The sequence below is a fragment of the Silene latifolia genome, chromosome Y (genome assembly GCF_048544455.1).
Source record: "Silene latifolia isolate original U9 population chromosome Y, ASM4854445v1, whole genome shotgun sequence".
NCBI lineage: Eukaryota > Viridiplantae > Streptophyta > Magnoliopsida > Caryophyllales > Caryophyllaceae > Silene > Silene latifolia.
This window is the reverse complement of record NC_133538.1, coordinates 68,773,446-68,788,272: the sequence shown is the minus strand read 5'-3', so window position 1 is coordinate 68,788,272 and position 14,827 is coordinate 68,773,446. Positions and strand designations below refer to the sequence as shown.

The following is a 14,827-nucleotide window of genomic DNA, read 5'->3' as shown; positions in this document are numbered from 1 at the left end:
TCACCCAAAATCCGCCTTAGTCTCAAGAGACAATCGATAGTCAAAAGAATCGACTCTTAGGATCACCATGGAGGTCCTATCCACGACCGGGCATCGAATGTTATAAAACATTTAGGACTCCACGTCGATGTCACAATTGTGTCCTACGAAATATCCGTATAATTCGCCTCGTGATTGGTCGATCAACCTTTGTTGACTTATGGCTAGTTGAACCCACCATCAACCAACGTCACAAAATAATTGCCAGAGTTATCAGCTCATGTGGGCAATTAAGGACTAAAAAAATATAATGTTTTTGCAGTTCACTTTGTGGTGTTCAAAATTTGTCGTACAAATCCACATGAAAAACAAAATATATAAATATCAAAACGATGATGTTGTATAGAGTACAAAAGGGAATGAATCTGATCCATAAAAGAGTACTACAACTTAGGAACACGTTTAATTCCCATGGAATTAACGTGCCCTTCATGCTTATCTTGTCGTAATGCTTTAGTGAGAGGATCTGCTATGTTGTCATCTGTAGCAATCTTTTCTATCACTACTGTCTTTTGCTCCACGTAATCCCGGATTAGATGAGCTTTCCGTTGTACATGTCTAGACTTGTTGCTAGACTTTGGCTCCTTAGCTTGGAAGATGGCACCACTATTGTCGCAATAGATGGTGATCGGGTCATTCGAACTAGGCACTACAGATAGCCCATGTAAGAATTGACGCATCCATATCGCTTCCTTTGTAGCTTCGTACGCGGCATAGTACTCGGACTCGGTCGTAGAATCTCTGTAACGTTTTGTTTCGAACTCTTCCAGGTGACTCAGCGCCATTAAAGAGTAAAAACGAATCCAGTCCGAGATTTCGAGTCATCACGATCCGTTTGGAAGCTAGCATCTGCGAACCGGTTTGCGCATAGCTTTTGTTCGCCTCCATAAGTCAAAGCCCAATCTTTAGTCCTCCGTAGGTACTTAAGAATGTTCTTGACACCAACCAATGTGATTCACCTGGATCTTTGTTGGAATCGACTTGTCATACTCAATGCATATGCCACGTCGGGACGTGTGCATATCATGGCATACATGATAGATCCTATTGCCGAAGCATATGGTATCCGTGCCATGCGCTCTTTCTCTTCCGGTGTCTCTGGTGCCTGAGACTTGCTCAAATGCACCCCTGGAGACATAGGAAGGAACCCCTTCTTGGAGTTAGTCATGCTGAATCTCTCTAGGACTTTGTCTATGTAAGACTCCTGACTGAGAGATAGCATCCGTCGTGATCTATCTCGATAGATACGGATGCCTAGAATTCTTTGTGCCTCTCCCAGATCTTTCATCTGGAAATGGTTTTTCAACCATACTTTCACCGAAGTTAAGAGAGGTATGTCATTCCCAATCAGGAGTATGTCGTCAACATACAATATTAGGAAGACAATCTTGCTCCCACTCGACTTGATATATAAACATGGTTCCTCGACTGATCGAGTGAATCCATTTTCTTTTATCACTTGGTCGAAGCGATGATTCCAACTCCTTGATGCTTGCTTAAGTCCATAAATGGAACGCTTAAGCTTGCACACTTTCTTAGGATGTGCTGGATCGATAAAACCTTCGGGTTGTACCATGTACAACTCTTCCTCCAAAAAGCCGTTTAAGAAGGCGGTTTTCACGTCCATTTGCCAAATTTCATAGTCATGAAAAGCGGCAATCGCTAAGATAATCCGGATGGAACGCAGCATGACTACGGGTGCAAAAATCTCATCGTAGTGCAAACCTGGCACTTGGGTGAAACCTTTAGCAACTAGTCGTGCTTTGTAGATATCTTGTTGACCTTCCACAGAATGCTTTATCTTGTAAAGCCATTTGCATTGAAGGGGACGAACCTTAGCAGGTAAGTCAACAAGATCCCATACGTTGTTCTCATACATAGAGTCCATCTCGGATTTCATGGCCTCAAGCCATAGTTTCGAGTCGAATCGGTCACGGCACCTTTATAGGTTGCGGGTTCACTACTCGTTAAGAGTAGAACGTCATCTATGTCATGTTCCTCGACCATACCAATGTATCTGTCCGGAGGAATAGAGACTCTTCCCGACCTCCTAGGTTCCTCAGGAATATTTACCGCAGCCGGAATTGAAGGAATAGGTTCCTCCAATGGTTGCTCGGTGTTTGGTTCTGGAATCTCCGACAGGTCGAAGGTTCTATCACTCTTTGCATTCTCGAGAAATTCCTTCTCTAAGAATGTTGCACTAGCCGCAACAAAAACACGTTGTTCGGTTGGCGAATAGAAGTAATGACCACGTGATCCTTTAGGATAACCTATAAAGTATGTCTTGACCGATCGCGGGCCGAGCTTATCTTCGTGTCTCCACTTGACATAAGCCTCGCAGCCCCAAACCCGTATAAAGGACAAGTTAGGGACCGTTCCCTTCCATAGTTCATATGGAGTCTTGTCAATGACTTTAGACGGACTTCGGTTAAGTATTAGAGCGGCCGACAAAGAGCATACCCCATAATGAATCCGGTAAAACCGTGTGACTCATCATGGATCGAACCATATCAAGTAGTGTTCGATTTCTCCGTTCGGACACACCATTCAAATGAGGTGTTCCGGTGGAGTTAATCGTAGGGCGATTCCACGATCTTTAAGGTGTTGATCAAACTCGTGAGAAAGATACTCGCCACCACGATCTGAACGTAGTGTTTTAATCTTTCTACCAAGTAGGTTCTGTGCCCTATTTTGGTATTCTTTGAATTTCTCAAAGGATTCACTTTTGTGCTTCATTAAGTAGACATAGCCATATCTACTTAAATCATCCGTGAAAGTGATGAAATACCTATAGCCTTCTCGTGCGGTGATTGACATAGGTCCACATACATCCGTGTGTATGAGTCCTAATAGGTCGGCAAAGACGCATTCCAACACCTTTGAAGGAAATACGAGTCATTTTACCGATGAGACATGATTCACACGTGCCAAATGATTGAAAATCAAAGGCCGAGATAGCTCCATTTTTGATGAGCTGTTTTTACGCGTTTCTCATTAATGTGTCCCATGCGGCGATGCCATAGATATGTTTGATCTTTATCACCTACCTTTAACCTTTTATTCATTACGTGTAATATTTCGGTCGTCTGATCTAAAACATAAATTCCGTTCAAGGAGACTGCCTTGCCATAAATCATATTGTGTAAAGAGAAAATGCAAGCATTATTTTCTATTACAAATGAAAAACCAAGTTTGTCAAGTGCGAAACCGAAATAATGTTTTTCGAAAATTGCACTAGGAACATAATAGCAATCATATAATGATAACTCAAATCCGCTAGGAAGCTGGATCACATATGTCCCCTTTGAGATGGCAGCCACTCTTGCTCCATTCCCAACACGCAGGTCAACCTCACCCTTTACGAGAGGCTCGAGATTTCGGAGGCCCTGCACATGATTACACAGATGAGAACCACAACCAGTATCTAGTACCCAAGTTCCGTAACTTGCATGGTTAATCTCAATCATATGAATAAAAGTAGAAGAAGAAGACATACCAACCGGTTTAACGCGACCCGCTTTTATGTCCTCATGATAAACAGGACATGTCCGCCTCCAATGCCCATCTTGTGGCGGTGATGGCATTCCATGTTTTCGGTTTTGCTCTTTGTCGCGCTGATGAGTTACTCGCCTCACCAGGACCACTCTTCCCCGAACCCGACTTCTTGAACTTCGCCTTACCCTACTCGTTAGGTTTGCTTGGAGCTTTGCCCTTACCTTTCCCTTTGTTTGACACAATGAGAACATCCTGTTTCGAACTCCCACTGAACTTCATGTCCTTCTCGGTCTGTACGAGGAGGGAGTGCAATTCATGGGGAGTTTTCTTCAAATCATTCATATAGTAATTCGCTCTGAATTGCGAATAACCATCGTGGAGTGAGTGAAGAATACGGTCGATAACAATATTCTCGCTGATGTTACAGTTAAAGGTCTCCAGTTTCTCGACATTCTCAATCATGCTGAGAATGTGTGGGCTAACCGGTTGGCCCTTCTGGAGTCTCGCATCAAAGAAGCGAGTGGTATGCTCATAGGTCACGATTCTCGGTGCTTTCGAGAATTCCTTAGTGAGCGTGGTGAAAATCTTGTTTGCACCTTGGGCTATGAAGCGTTTCTGCAAATTGGGTTCCATTGCAAAAATGAGTACGTTCTTTACCGCACCCGCTTCTAAAGCGAAATCGTTATACTCGTTGATTTCGTTAATTCGGCCGTGGGGCACTGGTTTAACGGCATGGGCTCAAGCAGATATCCGAGCTTCCCGTCGGCGGCGGCATTCCGTAATCTTTGCCTCCCGTCCGCGAAGTTGGATCCGTCATTCTTCGCCGAGTAGACGATTCATCCGACTCATGAAGATCCTAAGCCAGGACTCACGGTCCAATGTGGCACTTGGCATTGGGTTATCACTTGAACCAGCCATTTGTTGTTTTAGCGAAAAAAAAAACGTGATCTACACTTTGAAAAGAAAGAAAGACAAAACGAAATAAGCAACTCATCGAGGTGATTTAAGTCTATTTTAAAATTCATTTTAAACATGTAGACTCTTGCACTTGCATAATTGATCTCCCTCAAGAATGATACAAGTGATCCCAAGACTCAATTTCTGTAAATTGATAAGCCAACTGTTTAGCTAATTCTTCCGGAAGAACTCTTGGTCGATAGATTTCCGGAAATCCTATCTATTAGTCCACCATAGTCACAGGATCGTACGAGTGACCATAGTGTTGAGATAAAATAAGTCAACCGGTTCCAATTTACCCGACGTAGAAGGGGTCATAGTATGCCTACCGACGAAGAAGGGAGTCCTTGGAGTTTGACCTATAAAGACCGTTCTCAATTTTGGTTTATACGAGGAAGATCCCATCAACTTAATTATAATTCATTTTAAGTGAACGAAAAACTAGCGTCTGCGTGAATGAATCAATTTAGGTGATGGCTTAGCATGATCGTGTGACATACGAATGTCAATGAAAACTAACTCGTGACCTCTATATGTGTCAGTTTTCATGCAATAATTAGGTGGTTTGGTTTTAGGCGGAATATGATGCAAGCTATCGTTACAATAAAATAAATAAATTGAATGCGATACGTAAATAAAATTCCTAGTGTGGCCTATCCTAGTAAAAAGAACAATATACAACTTTGGAATCCACCGTTGGACCCGAAAAGCTTGTCTTGGTGTTCCATCTTGATCCATGTAGCGGGAGTGAGCATCCGGTCTCCATCTTTAGTCTTCTCAAGAATTACAATTTAAAATTTACAAATATAAACCTATTTACATTCTAAATAAAAACTGTAATTAAAAGAAATAAAATGGAGATACGAGATCTCAAAATACAACCAAGACCGTGTTCCATCATTACGGTAACACGTTCTACTAAGGCCACACTAAGTTACAACTGTTTGCAAAATAATTAAATACGTAATTAAAAGGCATTCAAAACATCCAAAATATAAAAGGAACGATAAATAAAATGCATCAACTAAAATAAATTAATTCGTGACATAATTCCGTAATTATGTTTAATTTATCCAAACCACCAAAGATAATTAAAATTATGTGACAAAACCGCTTCATCAACTTAATTTTAATTCGATATAATCCGTTGCTTTAAATTTTTAAAGTAACTTTAATTTACGTGGGTGAACCGTTTCACTAATCAAGCGAGAGCATAAAAAAACCGTTTTATGCATTAAAAAGGCCGAAAGAAAAAAACAGAAAAATTTTCTTCTGTACTGTTCACGTGAACAGTACCAGGGGCCAAAAAAAAATTTTTTTTTTTTTAAAACCGGCAGAAATGCCGAGAGGGTCTTTTACCCCAAAAAAAAAAATTTACACGGCTCAATTTGTGAGCAAAGAAAGATCAAAACAAAACGGTTTGATTTAAACACAATTGCAATTTACTCTAATCCGGATTAAAATAAAAATACAATTGACATGTTCTTCACATCTTGTTGTAATTATCGATTAAAACAACAAATCGCTAAGAACAATACGTAAACAAAACCAAAAAACGACAATGCTACCGTGTAAACTTGACACGGTATTCAAAGCAAAAAAAACAGACCGTGTAAAAATAGCCGAAACAAGCAGCCACACGTTTTTTTTTTTTTTTTTTTTCGATTTGCAATTGATAGATCTTTACATACTATAATGAATATCGATTACAAATAATATGCAAAGATTAAATCAAAACAACACAAAACATGGCACGAAGAACAAATCACCGTGTGCAAAAAAATGAAAAACCGTGAAGAATAAAAAAATTCCATCCGTGTGGAATTTGCTTCAAAAAAAATATCGATCCATGTATACACGGCACGGATCCCAAGGCACAAAAACGACAAAAACGCAGCAAAAAAAATATTTTTGCCGAGCCAAAAACAGAAGGCAGCCGTGGCCTCTATTGATCAAAAAACATCGTTTTCAAAATCGTTTAATGAAAAACACATATAAAATTTTACGTGGCCTCGCTCTGATACCACTTGAAGGGTTAGATCCGTATAAAACCCTCTCTTTATAGGATTATAACGCAAAATTCATATGTATTTTATGGTCATAAACGAAATTAACAAAATGAAACGATAAAGATTAGAAATAACCTTCGGTCCTAGTGCAAAAGGCAATGAGAGATTAAAGCAAATCTCCTCCTAAACGATGCACCCAAGATAGTCCGAGTTATGCCCTTGTGCTAGATCAATTCCTCTAATTGCCTTTGCAATATTGAGAGGATAGTTTTTGTGAGTTGTGTTGGATGTGAGATCCGAGTCCTGAGAGGCACAATTCCCAAAACCCTAATTTTGTTTAGCAAATGAACAATTAGGTTAGACAAGAGGAGATGCTCTCCTTTTGTCTATGAAAGGCTCTCGGCCAAACCGTGTGAGAGGGAGCTCGCGGGCTTTTAATTTTCTCTTCACTTAAACTTGCGGTCCGGTCCATAGCTTACTAAATGTATACGACGCGGTTTCATTATAAACTGTTATCGGTTATCGGAAATTAAGGCATCAACTAATAATACGGGTTAGTTGAATTATTAATACATGTCCGACAAAACAGTATTGTATAATTATATTCAATATACATTTAATTTAAATATAAAACGCTTATATTTAATTTTACTGAATTAATCTGGTTAATTCGCCTTAGCCCATGATATTTAATCCGTATTAAATATAATATCTCAACATCACATTTTGACTAATTATTAGTCAAATAACTCGAACTCACTTTGGTTAGTCAAATTTGGCATCTATATGACTGTATTTTCATACCGTCACATCACTCAAGACGTATCCTATAGGTGTGACTTTTAGGGACCAGTTGATCACCGCCATCTGTATGACAATAACGTCAAACTTATCTAGCAAGCCAACCGTTATTGATAAACGTGGATCAACTGATTATGATACAAAGTATACCCTTTGATCCTTTTAGAGGTTTATAAGTCCTTGCACTAACTGTTAAGGACACCAACCCCAACAGACTTTTCACTACAGACGGAAATTTTATCAAGAAGTGGGTCAAGTAGAAGACTTGAGTATACTTGACATCGAGACGGCGAGCTTAGAACATTCGGCCGATCAGTCTTGCACAGAGGACGAAATTCCTGAGGCCGATATCCCAGTCGAAACTCCTATTCCCGAGACTACCATCATGCCTACTCTAGCCAGTCACTCCGAGCCCACCTTAGCTTCTATCCCACAAGGATTTGAGTTGCCCACTACTAACAATGGAACTTTTGAAATTCGGCCATCTTACATCAATTTGGTGGAACAAAACTTATTTGGAGGGGCAGCTGCTGAGGATCCTGCGACACATATGGAGAAATTTGTCACTTATTGTTGTTCCATTCCTTTAACAGCTGGAGTGACACAAGATCAGATAAAGCAGCTGCTTTTTCCTTTCTCTCTGAAAGATGGAGTTGCTGAGTGGTTGAGAGACTTGGATATGGAGGGTGAAGGAATTACAGACTGGAATACCTTAGCTCTTGGTACTTCCCGCCTCAGAAGACTAATGCACTACGAAGTCAAATTACTAGTTTCAAGCAAGGAGCTACTGAATATTTGAATGAAGCTTGGATTCGCTTCAAACGTTTGGTCCGATCAGTTCCTCATCATGGTTTCCCTAAGTGGTTTCTTTGCAACTAGTTTTATAACGGGTTGTATGACGATCATCGTGCCCTTTTGGATTATTCTGCTAATGGGAGGTTTCAGGACAACACCAATGATGATAACGCGTGGAAATTAATTGATCATATTGCCACCCATACCGCCAGGTGATGCGTGCTATTTATATAGTGTTTTAGGACCCTTTTAGCACGCATTTCCGTACTTTATTCGTAGTTATTTGCTATGAAAATGTCCCGGTACGCGTACTTTGGTATTTCCTGTGTTATTTGCGGTGCGTGCCGAAGGAGCGATATTTGAGCCTAAAACCGTCCCACAAGCTTGCACTTAAGAGATGAGTAGATTTGGAGTGGAAATGTCGCTACATTGGAGAGCGCGAAGTCGTATTTATAAGCGTCAAAGCCAATTGTGGAGGTTCGAACTGATTGCAGCTCGATCGTGTGATTAGTCATGCTCGATCGAATTATTTTGTTATGCTATGTGGTCGATCGAATGGAACCCTTTCTCGATCGACCTGTGCTGCTGAGAAAGTACTCGATCGAAGGCCATACTTGTTCGATCGAAGAGGGAGTTCTTTGGAATAGTGCTCGATCGAGAGCCATTGTTGCTCGATCGACTATGAGTAATTTCTGCGTGAATCATGTTGTGCGAGATTTATTATGTTTAGTCTTATCTTTATAATTATTTTAGGAAATAATAAATATCTCTTATTATAAATAAGAGACACGAGTAGACCTAAAGGATCATCTATCATTTTACATTTCTCAGTTTTACATTACGCTTGACATTGCTTGGAACGGCGTGACAACGTTCCTTCTTCCTCTCTTCAATTAATTAGTAATCTTTACCCTTAAACTCTTGTTCTTTAATTAATTGCTTTTCTCCACTCTTGTCAATTTATTGTTATTAGTTATTGCTTTAATTATTCCCTTTATGCTTCTAGATCTATTTGATTCAATCGCTATGCTTTCTTATTCAGTTTATTCGTATTCTATTGTTATCGCAATTGTTATTATGAGTAGCTAATTCCCCTTATGCTAGGATTTTAGGGAAGCCATGGTATATTGCAATTAATCGATAATTAGGGTAGAAAGGATTAATGTGAGAATTGACCCCAGACAATTTGTGACGATAATTAACGAATTGAATGCATGCGAGGAGTTAATTAATTTAGTTAAGCTTCGACCTAGATCGAAAGATTGGAAAGAGCGGACCTGTCATGATTAATGGATCAACCTAGTGAGGGCGAAAGTCAAGCTAGAAGTAATCTAGGGTGAGTTGAGACCGAAAGGAGATACTCGCAGTTTGAGACCGAAAGGAGATAACTGCTACCCTTCTCACAGTAATTTGACCGACCTTTACCTTTAGTTTATTGCAGAAGTACCATGGTGGACCGACTGTCCTAGCATACCTCTTTCTCTATTGTTTACGTCTTTATTCTTTTCCTATTATTTCTCTTTCCTTACTCTTATTAGTTGTTTAGTGACAAAACATCAAACAAACCCCGTTAAACCAATGAGACTTAGATTAGACTATACACTTTTCTCGCTTCCCTGAGGAGATCGACCCTACTTGCCGCTAGCTTCTGCTAGTAGTTCTTAGGAATTTATTTTTGGTGTGAAAACGACCTCATCAAATTTTGGCGCCGTTGCCGGGGATCGAACCCGGGTCACCCGTGTGACAGGCGGGAATACTTACCACTATACTACAACGACCGCATCAAATTTTGGTGTGAAAACGACCGCATCAAATTTTGGCGCCGTTGCCGGGGAAGCAACTGTGTTTATTTGTTTTATTTAGGTCTGTTTTTAGTCTCAAGGAATTCATTCCTTGAGACAGCTCTCATATTTGCTCTAGTGTTGTGATGTTTTGCAGTATATATCCTAGGAGAGGACCACTTGAACTGCTTTGTTGCTGCGAGTTCTACTTTCGAATGCCTAGCATTGCTAGTCATTCCGAGCCTCGTGCTGATGATTTGCCTAAGGGATTCTTACTACCCACGGCTAATGTGGGTACTTTTGGTATCCATCCGTCCTTCCTTGATTTGGTGGAGCGGAATTTGTTCAAAGGGGTGGTAGATGAGGGTCCAGTCAAACATGTTGAGCTTTTTACGATTATTGCTCACCATTCCTTTAGTCATTCTGGTGTGACGCAAGATAAGGTGAAGGAATTCCTTTTCTCCTTTACTTTGATTGATGATGCTAAGGACTGGTGGAGGGATTTAGACAAGGAGGCTGCTGGGATAAAGGATTGGAGTTCGTTGGCTCTAGCATTTTATAGGCGGTATTTTCCTCCTCAGCGAACCAATGCGCTGAGGAGTCAAATTACCAATTTCACTCAATCTGCTGCTGAATATTTGAGTGAAGCATGGGCAAGATTCAAGAAGCTGGTTCGCTCAGTTCCACATCACGGACTTGAGCAATGGTACTTGTGCAACCAGTTTTACAATGGGTTACTTTACGAGCAAAGAGCCGTATTAGATGCCGCTGCACAAGGGAGATTCCAAGATAATGTTGCAAGTGATAAGGGTTGGTCATTGATTGAAAATATGGCCATCTATACAGCTGACTATGGGAGTCCAAGAAGTGCTAGAACGGAAGTGAAAGAAAATGTGCAGCAAGTTTTTTCTTTGAATATTCAAGAAGAAATTTGTGGTAGATGCGGCGAGGAAGGGCATGACCGAATTTCTTGTATGGCGGATTCCAAGAGAGTGCTAGCTTATAGGAAATTAAGCAAGGAAGTTCATTTTCTGAGTTGTATGCCGATTTGACTGCTGCGGAACCTCAGAATCCCATAGAGCAAGGTCAAGTACGCATTACCCAAGCCGAGTATGATGACCTTAAAGCTACAATTCATGCGCAATAACTCGAGCAACAATCTAGCATTGAAGTCTTCCGTCAAATGGTAGATAGATGTGGGTCACTACTCTTCGATAAAGACCCAGCCAATGCGATTAATTTGCGGAGCGGTTTGTCTTATGGCGGACCCGATTTGGTGAAGAAAAATGCCAAAACTGACGTCTTGGAAGCTCCTGGTACTGTTCACGCTGGAACAGTACAAAAAACAACGTCTTATGCTGTGCCAGAGCTCGATCGAACACCTTGTTCCATTCGATCGAGAACTTTTGCTGAAGATGTACTCGATCGAACACCAAGTACCTTTCGATCGAGTAATGTTGCTGAGAATTCATTCGATCGACCCCCTAATACCATTCGATCGAATGGAATGGAGGCTGAAACCGTTCGATCGAGTTCTAATACTCCTCGATCGACCCCTGTGGACAGTGCAATGCTTCAAAAGCCATTGAGCAAGCGGATGATTAATAACGCTTTGATTCGTGACACGCATAAGAAAGTTCCCATTGAATATGCTCCATATCCAGGACGCTTGAAGAGGGTCAAGAAGACGGAACCTGAGTTCGCACGTTTCGGTGAGATTGTACGAGGATTGAATGTCAATGTTCCATTTATCGAAATAAAAAAGGTACCTTCGTATTTAAAATTTATGCGCGAAATATTAATGCGTAAGAGGTCGATCGATGTTGTTGAAACTGTAGCCTTGACAGAGGAGTGCTCTGCATTCCTCCAGAATAGGAGTCTGACCAAATTATCCGACCCAGGTAGTTTCTCGATACCTTGTCATATAGGCACGCACTTAATTGATAATGCATTGTGTGACCTAGGGGCCAACGTTAGTGTCTTACCCCTGTCATTGGCCAAACGGTTAGGACTTACTAAGTTCCAATGTACCAACATGACGGTCCAGATGGCTGATAGGACCTTGTCTCGACCTTTAGGAGTCTTAGAGGACATCCCTGTGCAAATAGGGAAGTTCTTTATCCCTGTTGATTTCGTAGTGTTGGACATTCCAGAAGACTCACATACTCCCATCATTTTGGGAAGACCGTTCTTGCATACTGCGCAAGCGGTTATTGATGTCGGGTTAAGGACCCTCACGTTTCCGGTAGGGGGGAGGAACTAGTTTTCGCTAAGGCTGCTACTCATAAAGGGCCTATGCGAGTTCTACCATGCCATGCTGCTATTCCTGCATTCTTCGAGTCTATACCTCCTTTACATGACGTATCTGTTATAGCTCTTACACCTCTGCCCCGACTTGGGAGCAAAATGGAGGACCACTCTGCTGTTTCTGTTGTTGCAGGTTTGAGTATAGCGGATACGGGAGATGTCATTGGGAGTAGTGCTACGGATGAGGAATCCGAGGTGGATGACAGAGCTGATGTTCATGGGCAGCCGAAAAGGAAGAAGGTCGAGATGAAGACGGAAACTGGAGCTGAGCCGAAAAAGAAGAAGTCTCCCATGAAGACGATTTGGAGACCGACGTCCACGACGAAGGACGTGGAGGGCATTTCCATGAGCCAGGAGCCCTTTGCGGGTTTGCTTGCTTGTTTTGGAACTTGAAGCCGTAGCGCTATTCGGCTTGTATTTGTTTTGTAATTTCGGATTTTGTTAGACTATTTACTGTTTTATTAGGACGATTAGATTTCGTTTAGTTTAGTTTTGTTAAGATGACTATGGACAAATTTTTGGTATTGGTATTTTTGTTTTGCATATTTGTGAAAAAAAAAAAAATTTCAGGTAAATGCGGAGTTAATAGAGCATAGGGATGCGTGCAAAAGAACATGCACTCGATCAAATTGTTTATCAGTCGATCGAGTACGCCAGATGGAAGAACCACTCGATCGAGCCCTGCTGATTCTCGATCGAGCAACTAGCTGGGCACGCGCAAGGAGCCACTCGATTGAGAAACCTACTCTCTCGATCAAGCCTATCTACTGGGGAAGAATCACTTGATCGAAGACCTATGTCTTTCGATCGAGTGTTTGCTGCTGAATAATCCGAGTTAGAGGGAGTTTTTCTTCTTTTCTTTCTCGTTTATTTTTCTTCCTTATTTTCCCTTTGTTTTTTTTAACTTATTTATGCTACATCCCTTACCTACTTTTCACAAATTTTTGCAAACAAATTTACCATTTTATTACCCAAATATTTTTCAAAGTTTTAATTAAACCAAATCACGCTGTTTATTTTGGTTTAATTATTCTCTGTTGGGTAATTTCACTGAGTTCTTTCTCCCCTATTTATCTCTATTTTATTGCAATTCCCTTTTGTTGGGAATTGGTTTGGGGAGGTTTGTTCACTACTTAATTATTAATTAGAACTCAAGTTGTTTGCAGAACTTGATTGACGTGACTCACTGCTGTTACTCCTCTTTTGTTGCGGCCCCTGCTGTTGCCGCGACAATATATGTTCGTGATCCCTGCTGTTATCACGATCGCTACTCTCTCCCCCAGCTTCCTAGCTGGTTTGGGGAGGTTATGTCTTGTGAGTTTCCTACTCCATCTCTTTTTCTCTCCTCTAGTTTAGTTTCATTTCGTTTGCATTTGAGTTTGCATTTTTACCATCCTCTCTGCTGCTGTTAGTTGTGTGTACAATGAGGACATTGTACGATTTGGTTTGGGGAGGGTAATGCATCCTTGAGTCTGCATTTGCATTTGTTTTGCATTCATATTTCTTGCATTTTTGCATGCATTGTATTTAATTTCAAAAAATTAAAATCCATAAAAACAACAAAATTTTCACAAAAATTCAAAAAAAATCATGTTTATTTATGCACTTTAGGTTGAGTCTGATTGGAGTTTTTCATTGCTGTAAATTGTCTTTTGCTTAAGCCTTGCATTTTATCACTTCTTTTAGCAAAAGTTTGTGCAATTTCTCGAATTTCGTTTCAAAATTCGTTGAACTAGTAGACTTGACTTGAAATTTTGGCAAACTACACCATTTTCTGAGGTTTAGAGTTTATAACTGGTGTCATTCATGACCAGTTCATGTAGGATGTGAGTAGTTACTCCTTATAAGGCGTGTAACATCAAATTGCATAAGCATGAGTTTTGTCTACTTAGTACCTGTATGCATTCGAGTCTGTGGTTGGTGACATATGTTTGGAGAGGCAATCCCTTTATTTCGTTTTACCCATGAGCTCCACATAGCCAAATTGCCTATTTTGTCCCTATTTAGCTACAATCCATATTTTTCCTACCCTAGCCAAGCTAGTAATGGTAGCAATACCGGGAATGTGTTGATTGCATTTGGTTATTAATTCCTATTATAAGATGGATGGGTGAAAGAATGAAGGAGAAAGATGAAAAAAAAAAAGAATTGGAAAATGAAAAAAAAAAAAAAAAAAATATGAGAAAGAAAGAAAAATCATATGCGGAAAATGAAAGAATTATGTTATGATTTATACTCCCATGTTTTATCTATACTTTATGGGGAGTTGATAATTTTATGGTGTTTAGCGAGTTGTGTGCATCCAATTTGCACTGTTTTGTCTTGATTAGTTGAGTTCGAAGTTGGGAAGTTGTATAATTTGGATTCGTTGTTGCTAGCCTGTCTATTAACACCACATATCCAAATTCATTTTAGCCCCTTCTTACCCATTACCTCACTTACCCATATGTAAGTCCTCGGCATGTGTCTTGGTCATCAGTTTGGTTGGAATGCATATGTACGGTTGTAGAGACTTTATTCATGTTAGATTGCATGCATGTTCTTATAGGTTGCAGTTAGGTGAGTGTTCTTTATTCCTTCTACCTTACACTATATATCACCTTGTGCTTAATTGTGTGATTGAGCGACCCGTGAGAGTCCGAT

The 14,827-nt window shown here is 40.4% G+C and overlaps 2 non-coding genes across 2 annotated transcripts; both read right to left on the bottom strand.

Annotated features, from left to right (window-relative positions):
• Positions 1 to 8,048: 8,048 nt before the first annotated feature.
• LOC141636731 (small nucleolar RNA R71) lies at positions 8,049 to 8,155 on the bottom strand. Its single transcript, XR_012541320.1, has one exon. It is a non-coding gene; the product is annotated as a small nucleolar RNA R71 (small nucleolar RNA).
• Positions 8,156 to 9,802: 1,647 nt separating this feature from the next.
• On the bottom strand, positions 9,803 to 9,874 carry TRNAD-GUC (transfer RNA aspartic acid (anticodon GUC)). The gene has a single exon. It is a non-coding gene; the product is annotated as a tRNA-Asp (tRNA).
• Between the last annotated feature and the right edge of the window lie 4,953 nt (positions 9,875 to 14,827).